This window comes from Trematomus bernacchii, unplaced genomic scaffold (genome assembly GCF_902827165.1).
Source record: "Trematomus bernacchii unplaced genomic scaffold, fTreBer1.1, whole genome shotgun sequence".
Taxonomy (NCBI): Eukaryota; Metazoa; Chordata; class Actinopteri; order Perciformes; family Nototheniidae; genus Trematomus; species Trematomus bernacchii.
In genome coordinates, this window is record NW_022987641.1 from 466,493 (window position 1) to 476,574 (window position 10,082).

Here is a 10,082-nt window from a genome sequence, read left to right on the forward strand (position 1 = left end):
CGTTATTTAATTTAATCTGGCTTCGTATGATTAAAAGCAACACGACCCGACGCAGTCCCCGGCCCGTTGTTGTTGTGGGAGAAAATCAGCGACGTAAACTGTGACGTCATGACGCAGCAGCGGCAGCTCTGGGCAGTGTGAACAGAGCGGGAGCTGAAAAGGGAAACGGGAGCTGAACCAGAAAAGCTCTCGCGAGGAGCTAGAAAGTGAAAAGCGCCGGTGTGAAAGCCGCACAAGAGAACATTTGAGTGATTGGAGGAGAAAAAGATAAGATGGAAGAAGTCAGAGCAGAAAAGACAAGTTTATCTTCTTCTACTTTATTTGTATTACATTCATGTTTCAGTATTCTCCACCACAGCATACATGTGGTGTTATGAATGCATTTTGAATCAAAAGTCTTTAATTGTTCTCTCTCTTTGTATGACAATAGGTCCCTCCAGAGCATTTCTGACTAATAGACAAGTATGATCAACCTCAAACACACACACCCCCCCCCCACACTCACACACTCAGATACAGTGCCTCTTTAGACTTCCATGTGCAAGCAGCAGAAGTCCTTTACCTCTTTCTTCATGCTCCGTGTCCTTGTGTGTATGTTATGTTTGGTGCTTTGTGTCCTTGGTGCACCGTTACATCAATAGGGAAGTGTCTCCCTGAAGAAAATCTATCAATATTTCATTCCATAACTGCTGAAAATGCAAGATCGACAAGCAGGAGAGAGGCGAGGGGAGAGGCGCTCTGCTGTAACAAAAGAGTCCCAACAACTGAATACAGATCCAACAGCAGCGTCTGGAGACGGAGCAGGAGACAAACTGACACCACACTGTCAAAGGGCAACTTCTCTGTGGTCATATTCAGGTAAGAGGTACAAGGTGGGCAATGGGTCAATCCAAGCAGGGGAAGGCAGGTAAAACAGAAGGGATAAACAGCAAGACAACTAAGGCGCCGTTTACACGAGGAGAAAACTGCTTGTATCTGCATAGTTTTGCGTGCGTATAGCCCTATTATTTACACGAGGCCGATAGAAACTGACCCCACAAACGATAACGGGTCCCAAGGTGGATAGATTTGCAAACGAAACGCTCTGGGGGGTCAACCGAGTCCGTGTAATCACCTCTATACGAATATTTCCTGAAAAAATAACGATAGCCCCGCCTCTCCCCACCTCTCCTGCTCACTGCTGTAGCATGGCTGTGTTAATTAAACGCACAAGGGGTTCTTGAATGAAATAATATTATAAAAGGCAAACCAGAATTGTAAACGCCCAATATACTCCTTAAACAAAATAAACAGAGTCAGATTTCATGCATTGATCCATTATATTGACAAAGGAGGATCTCACCCGGTGTTTGTAGAGAATATCTCTCTTTCTGAGCGTGTCCTCTCCACAGAGACGTGCTTCTTGGTCGGTCGATGCAATATCCACAGATTCGGTTTCTTTCAGTTAACTTCCCCGTTGCATTTATCCATATGCTGAGGAAATGACTATATCCCGCTGAATACCAGCAATCGCCACACACACTTCCTCCTGTCAGTAGCTACTGCTAGTGCTACTGCTACTGACCATGCTACAGATATTAGTGCAAAATCTACAGCTCCTCTACCACAACCATCAGCAACAAGTGGACATGGAGAATTACATGAACTACATGTTGCTAAATCCAGCGCGGGGCATAAACAGAAGGGTAGCCATGGCAACATTGCTGCGGGGCTGCTCGGGCTGCTCTTCTTCGCTGCTTTTGGTGTATTTTGGCGGAAGTTACAGCGCCACTTACAGTCCCGGCATATGTACTACAGCGTTTCCAGCGGCCTCGTTTGAACAGACACGTTAAATGAAACTAATGCATGTGAACGGAAGACTTTTTTGAATACGCATACTGTGCATAAACGCAAACGTTCCCGTGTGAAGGAGGCCTAAGCAACCTATGGCCCGTTTCCACCCAGAAACCTTTTAAAGAGCGCAAGAACCTTTTTAGGGAATTCAGAATCTTCTCCTTTGTTTCGATTGCCAAGACCTGGTTCTAGTTTTGGTTCCTGCTGGAACAGTCCAGGATCTACTGTGTTTGTAGAACTGTCAAGTGGTCAACACCAGACTGTTAAAGTATTTATTCAAAGTGTAAGCAAGCAAAGGTTGTTGCTAGATGCAATATTAAGACAGGATGAGATCTGTGTTAAAAGTTGACATTTTAACAATGTGTAATAACTGATCACCACTCAAGGTTGAAATAGTGGACTATTAAGAACTTTATTTGGTGTAATTTTCACATCTATTCTGCACAAAAGCAGATTATATCCAGACAATATCTTGACTTTTTGGCATTTGAAACTCTCTACCTCTGCGTGTCTGCGTGTCTATGAGCATCTCATTGTGTCTCAAACAAAGTTGTCTCTTAGCAGTCCATCATCAGTCTAATTTGCCTAATCCCTACACAGTCCCTCAGATGAGGTGGTGCACAAAAGGGACTGTTGGTTCTTTCTGGCCTGGCCCAAAGCTGATCTGGTGGTGAGAAGATGTGAAGGGTCTCAAATCACTTCAAATGGAGAGCTTATCAGACTTTTCAGCAGTATCTGATCTCCCTACTCCCAGGTTTTTACTGAAGACTGGCTGCATCAACCAATCAATCTTAACCTAAAAAAGACAATCTGAAAACTTTTGTGCAAAGATTTGCTTGGGGTTCAAAGATGAGAAAGCAGGATTTTAACTTTAAGACTGTGCGAACACTTCAAGACACGTCGCAAAAACTAGCGCGATAGACGCTCACTGATGATCTGAAATTGGCTGCTGGCCAACTGTTGGCTTCTTGTGCTAGAGCCTCGAGGAGAAAACTGATGGACAAGTGTCCCTAAGCAACATGGGACGTTATGCAGGATTATAAGAATTATTACGATTATAAGAATTATTACATTACCTGTCATTTGTTAGATTTACATACTCAATACTGTGGACAATCCCCACAGGAGCAATTTGGGGTGAAGTGTCTTGCCCAGGGACACAACGACATGCTGACTGCAGTGGGACTCAAACTTGCAATACCCTGATTTGAAGTCCTGAACACTACCCACTGAGCCACAGCCTCCCTTTTATTACATGGCTTAGTTGAACACTTGATTCTGATTGTTCAATTTGGAAATGTAGAGGTTTGCTATTTGTTGCTAGCTAAGGAAGATCAAGGGGACCATGTATCCATCCGCAGAAAGAAGTCTGGTCAATTTATTGTCAGCATTTTAAGAGACGTGGCTGTCACTGCAGTTTCAGCCGTTGGGATGCAGTGGACCTTTTTTTTCTTAGCGGAAGCAATTTGATCACTTTTAAATTAATGAAATCATTTTCGAATCAATATTGTGGGTCAGGTTGTCTGTATATTTACACCATATTGGTGTTCTTCATATCCTGACCACTTATAAATAAACAACAAAGGAAAAGGACACAAAAGACACAGAGAACAGGGAGTTAATGCTAATTCATCTACTGAACATCCTATAGTCTGTGTTACTATGGCGTGACACAGGACTTCAATTAACACACACACACACACACACACACACACACACACACACACACACACACACACACACACACACACACACACACACACACACACACACACACACACACACACACACACACACACACACACACACACACACACAGCAGACAGACCTATTGATTTTTGTGGTAACACTGTCCTGTCACCACATACAGTGTGAGTCTCTCGACCTCCCCTCCCTCACCCACCTCCCCTCCTCTCATCTCCTCCCTCACATGTGTAAATGTGACACTTGACACTCCTCACCTCCCCCTCACCTCTCGCAACCTCCCCCTTTTCTAACCATCTATCAATACGCTCCCTACTTTCTTTTCTCCTGCGGCCTGTATTCTCTTCCTTCTTCTCTTCCTCAGATGCTCATTTCAGCACCAACTCCCTCCTCTTTCTCCCACCTTTCCTGCATCCTCTTTCTTTTTTCTCCTTAAAGGATTATTGTCAGGATGAGAGAAACAGTGATTGGAGACATGCAGGGGGGGATGGTCTTTTGTTTTGCCAGTGCTCTACAGGCACACATAAAAAAAAGTATACATATATAAAACACACAACATACATACAAAGAGAAAAGGACAAACAAGGGAATGTCCCCCCAGAGAGCAAGGTAGAGCGGTAGAGAAGAAAGAGAGATGTCCTGCTGTGTTCAGAGGCTTTGGCAATACTTCTCCACCGTCACTGCCAATACACAGAGAGGAACAAGATAGAGAAGAAAATAGGAAACACACATGAAGAGATTCAAAGGGAGACATTTTTTGGAAAAGGCTCAAACACATTCACAGGCTCCAATAACCTTGAATTCATTACAACCCCTACATTTTGCTCACTGGATTATGTCATAGAGGACATATTATGCTAATCTTCAGGTGTATATCAGTATGTAGTGTCTCTACTGGGACATGTCTCCATGCTTTAATGCTCAAAAAGCTCTTTATTTTTCTCATACTGCCTGTGTTGCAGCACCTCTTTTCACCCTCTGTCTGAAACCAGAGCCCAGTCTGCTCTGATTGGTTAGCTGGCCGGTTCTGTTGTGATTGGTCCACGGCTAAGAAATGTCCTGCCCCTTAGCCTATCTCGGACTGTGTTAGGCCCCGGCTCCACGAGGACAAATACGGCAAAACGCATCGGAGTAACGCAAATGCAACCGCAAAAAACCTTCCGTCCCCACGCAATATACACCGGATTGTGTCAAGCTCCACGAGACGGCTCCGTTTACATCCAAACGCTGGAAAAGCTGCAGTACATATGCCGAACCTGTACGTGGCGCTGTAACTTCCTCCACAAAAGCAGCAACTTCCTCCACAAAAGCAGCGAAGAAGAATGGTTGTCATGGCTGCACTTCTGTGTATTCTCCGCGGTGGGGGCCGACAGAACCGGGCAGAGTTTTTCGCCGGTCAGCGTGTGTTAAAGTTTAAATCTTCCGGACAAAATTATAAAAGTGCCGGTCAAAGGTCTTCATTGTTATTTATTGAGCTTTAAAACAAATGAATAACGACGATATAATGATATATAATCATCAAATACACAGAGCCTGTCTCTTTTTCCTCTCTTCTCACAGCGTCAGTGTCTGTCTCATGCAGCAGCTGATCCTGTAATGAGTGACCCGACAGTAAAAATGAACATATTTATAACTAGTTTAGGTAGTTTGAGAGGTAATTAAAATAGCTAAGGGTGATGATCTGACTTGAAGTGTGTGTTTTGCTCCCGCTGCATCACAGCGGGAGGAGCTGCGTGTCTCCGTCCTGTCAGATTAGACTTCACTCGCGTTTATGTCCATATCGAGATAAAGATAAATAATCTGAATTCAAGGAGGAGCTCCTGTAGATGTTGCACAAAGAACTGTAGCATGGTCAGTAGCGACTGGAGCACGATAGCAACCCTGCGGGGGAGAGGCGGGGCTATGAAAACGAATGACCGTATAGGCGACTCCACGGCCCCGTTGGACCCCCCAGAGCGCTCCGTTCCCAGATCTATCCACCTTTGGACCCGTTGTCGTTTGCGGGGTCTGTTTCTACGTTTCCCTTGCGGCCTCGTGGAGCTTAGAGGGCTATACGCATGAGAAATATGCGGATTCAACCCGTTTTCGTCCTCGTGGAGCCGGGGCCTTAGAGCGCTAGCCAATAGAAAAACAGGTGTTCCATAGTGATGGATGTCACTATGTTCCAGAAGGAAACAAAGGAGTCCCATTGAGGTGTTTCAGGCAGGGGGGGGGGGAGCAAGTCCCTCTGGATGGAGAACAGGGATTTTAGATTTCACAAAGAGCTCCAGAGTGCGATCGGAGGCGACCTGAGGTCTCACAGGTATCTTGTCTTTTGACTGCATCTGAAGGTGGTCTGCCGAATTGGACAAAAACTGGAGGGCTGAAAGGCTAAGAATCTGATCTGAATGAGCTGGGGGTAAATGCAGCCTAAAAAGTCCTCCGCCCAAAGGTGGGGCTCGAACCCACGACCCTGAGATGAAGAGTCTCATGCTCTACCGACTGAGCTAGCCAGGCTGGGCAGAGGCCAAAGTGGGCAATGACTACGAAACCCAGCCCAGGTGATGGTATTTAAAAATGTTCATGATCATCTGATCATCAACCATCTGACCTGCAGAAACTTTAAGAGGAAAACCTACAGGGATAAAACCTGCAGAAAAATAACGCAAAACTTTCAGGAGTGGGATTTGAAGGGACCAGAAGTCCCCTTGCTCAGGAAGGAGTCGAGCCTTGAATCTGGCGCCTTAGACCGATGATATCACTGGTTGTTTTAGAAGTCATATACTCATAGAACCTACATGTGCTTTTGTGCAAGAACTGCATCTATACATGGAAAAAGCCCATTGTCAAAACGTCAATCAAGTAACTGCCCTTTGAGTCCACTGGGAGAGAGCAAAGGAGGAAATGTGACTGGTGAAAGTGTAAATGTTGATGTGTTTCACTTGTTCAGATCTGAAGTGTTATTGTGCTGAAATCTGAAGAAGGTCTGAAAGGTGGAAATATTGCAGGAGAGAAATGTCAAGCAATAACACACACACACACACACACACACACACACACACACACACACACACACACACACACACACACACACACACACACACACACACACACACACACACACACACACACACACTTCATACTAAAGAGGCCCTATTATGCTTTCTAGGGGTGTTCCCTCTCCTGTAGTGTGTTCTTTAGGTTTGTGTGCATGTAAATGGTCTGAAGAGACTCAAATCCCTGTTCCCTCCAGAGGGAGTTTCTCTCCCACATGATGCTTGGCTGTCATGATGTTGAAAGATCTGATGATGTATGCTGCTTTATATTTCAAGATTTCTTCTTCTTCAATCAATACCTTTGTGAGAAGGTCAACGTTGCCGTCTAGGGAAAATAATATTTTTGTATTCTGTAGTTAGAGTTTTTGTTCCCACAAGAATCCTGATGAAAACTGTACAGGGATCTTACAGCGTCTTGAGCTAGCATTCCCAGAATGTCTCTTACATGGAAAAATACCCTAGAGCTCGCTGCTGTTCCCACATAATGCCTGCATAAAGAAATGAAAATAGGCTGTAAAGAAGCTTATTCTAGCTTTTTGGATAAAAATTATAACAAATGACAGTTCTCATACTAATAATATTGTATTTGCAAAATACTCAGGAAAGATAATTCTGCCAAAAAATGTGTTTAATTATAAAGAAAATACTCAGGTCTTTTGGAAAAAGGTGCTGCTTGTAGCACTAAATGACCAAGATCAACAGCAGAGATGCATCAACATACATCCTAACTTTCATTTGAGTTTGAGATGATAGGAGAAATACATAAAGGGAGCAAAACAGAAAAGTGTGGAGAGAGAAGAAAGACTGAAGGCAACAGAAGCTGAGAGAAATGAGCCAGGACACGGCAAGCAAGCAGAGAAGGGGGAAAAAAACTCTGTGTGTGTGTGTGTGTGTGTGTGTGTGTGTGTGTGTGTGTGTGTGTGTGTGTGTGTGTGTGTGTGTGTGTGTGTGTGTTTGTGTGTGTGTTTGTGTGCTGGAGGTGTGCCAGGGAGCCTGCCAGCCAGCAAGGCTGAGCTGCAGGGCCCCTGCTGGGGGTGGAGGGTTCAGGCGAGCCCCCTGCCTCCACTGGCCTACTGGAGCATGCTGGGAAATAAAAAGGGAGGAGGAAAGAAGAGGGGGGAAGGGAGATTTGGAGAGATGGAGAGAGTTATGCCGCAGTTCCACTACACGGTCGGCCTCGGCCACGCTCGGTACGGCTCGGTACGGCTTGGCCTTAACAGGGCCGACTCACTTCATGCTGCGCTTCCATTACAGTTTAGGAACTGGGGTAGTTACTATAGTAACGCAGTGTAGGCGGAGCCGTGACGTCATCTTCAACGAGAACTCCAGAAACACAACACAGCCGTTAGCTGTTAGCACTCAGAGCTCACAGCTCCTCATATATGTTCAGAAACTAGACAAAAGTTAAACAAGTACAAACCACAGACTGCCTGTGTCATGGCGAATACAGTCGCTGCTTTATTTATGTCTGTATAGGCCGTTGTTGTGAGTGTGGACGGTCGGAGCATATACTGCGTTAGCTTAGCCAATCTCCATCGAGAAAAACACGCATTTTAAAAGGTTTTTCGCCTGCCGTCTGTCTGCAGACTTGACAAAGCATTAATTCATGGTTTTTACTAACCGGTATCAGTATGTTGTTACTTCGGCATCATTTTGAAACGTGTATTACAATTAAATCACGGTAAAATATGTCCATCTTGTTGTAGTTGTAGCCTCCTTGCCAGCGCTCCTCTCTCTAGTTTAGCATACTCAGCCCGACTCAGCCCTGTTTGTTGGCCTCGATAGAACCACAATTTTCTCGGGCCAGAGCGGGAACTAGGCCTAGTGGAAGCGCAACCAAAAACGGGAACGGCACGACACGGCACGCTTAAAGCGAGCTCCGCGCTGTAGTGGAACTGCGCCATTAGAGACCACAAGATGGAAAAGGAAGAGAAGAAGGGATTGAGGGAAGGAGATGGAGACAGACCGACGGAAAGAGGAGGAGGTGATGTTGATGTAGAGAGGAAGAGAAGGTAAACCCAGAGCAGGAATGTGACAGGAATGCAGGGAATGGAGGAGTTTTCCTCTGGCTGGAACGAGAGAAGGAGAGAAAGAGAGGCCAAGTGGGAGATCCTGCAGACCTGAGGCGCTTCAAAACTAATTTATTCTCTCCCTCACTCTCTACTTTACTTCAACTCCTCCTAAACACTCAGCAGATCCAGATGTGTTAGGTGGCTTTTTCATCTGGCACTTCAATCTGTTAAATACAACTGATTGTTTTCCTATTATTTATCTAAGTCGTTCATCCAGACAAATGTACACCATAAAAGCTTAAATGTTCAAAAAGCTCTTTATTTTTCTCATACTACCTGTGCTGCAGCACCTCTTTTCACCCTCTGTCTGAAACCAGAGCCCAGTCTGCTCTGATTGGTTAGCTGACCAAGAGCACTAGCCAATAGAAGTGCGGGTTACATAGTTATGTCACTATGTTCAGGAAGGTAAACAAAGGAGTCCAATAGAGGAGATTCAGGCAGGGGGTGTGGGAGAGAAACTCCCTCTGGAGGGAACACAGGGATTTTAGTCTTTGCAGACCATTTACATGCACTAAAACCTATAGAACAAACTACAGGAAAGGGAAACCCCGATATGATGTTCAAGGGGTATCATGTTTTACACAGAAACAAAATAAGTGGTATCTTTATCGCTTTACAACAGTGATGTAACATGTAGGTAGAATACTCTGTCAGGAGAGGGATTTAAACCCACGCCCCCATTTGGAGACCAGAAGTCCCCTTTGCCCAGGAAGAAGTCAATCCTTCAGTCTCGCACCTTAGACCGCTCGGCGAGACCACCAAAAAAGGGTCATATTTGGTAACTCTGTATGTCGGTGGGCAACAGAGATGCACCCAACAACACATGTTCTGACTTTATGTGACAGTGTGCATTGTCATACCTGTGTAGAATACAATGTCCACATCCATCCATGCACATTGTATATGATATATATTTGAAATTAATATGATCATATATCTGATTATAGATACACACCCACCTTAAAACGACAGCGCCCAACGTGGGGCTCGAACCCACGACCCTGAGATTAAGAGTCTCATGCTCTACCGACTGAGCTAGCCGGGCTATAATTGGTTGGAAAATGATCACATTTCGCAGCTGAGTTCACTGTAATGGACTGAAAACACTTCCAAGGGTTGGAGGCTGGTATTTATGGAGTCTTCTAATACAATTCTGTAAATTAACTTCTCAACAACAGGAACAGATGTCCTACTTTCGTTTTATTTCATGTACTAATGACAATAAAGCCTTGAAACTTGAAACTTGATGTTACAGCTGACTTGTGCAATAAGCTAATTGATCTTTCCTCTGCAGTTGGTCTTAGACATTTACCTTATAGTCAACAATCATCTTTGCATGATTCTTTTTTTAAGACTACTGTATCCAAACGTTATAGGAGAAACTAATCACACATCTATTTGTCAACCATCTGACCTGCAGGTAAAACACTGTCAGAAG

At 44.7% G+C, this 10,082-nt stretch overlaps 3 non-coding genes across 3 annotated transcripts in view; all 3 read right to left on the reverse strand.

Moving 5' to 3' along the window:
• Positions 1-5,959: 5,959 nt before the first annotated feature.
• Positions 5,960-6,033, reverse strand: trnak-cuu. The gene has a single exon. It is a non-coding gene; the product is annotated as a tRNA-Lys (tRNA).
• Positions 6,034-9,616: 3,583 nt separating this feature from the next.
• Positions 9,617-9,689, reverse strand: trnak-cuu. Its single transcript has one exon. It is a non-coding gene; the product is annotated as a tRNA-Lys (tRNA).
• A 384-nt stretch (positions 9,690-10,073) lies between these two features.
• Positions 10,074-10,082, reverse strand: part of trnal-caa — a 110-nt gene continuing 101 nt past the window's right edge. Inside the window, exon 2 of the tRNA in view lies at positions 10,074-10,082. This exon is cut by the window's right edge and continues 37 nt beyond it. This is a non-coding gene — a tRNA (tRNA-Leu).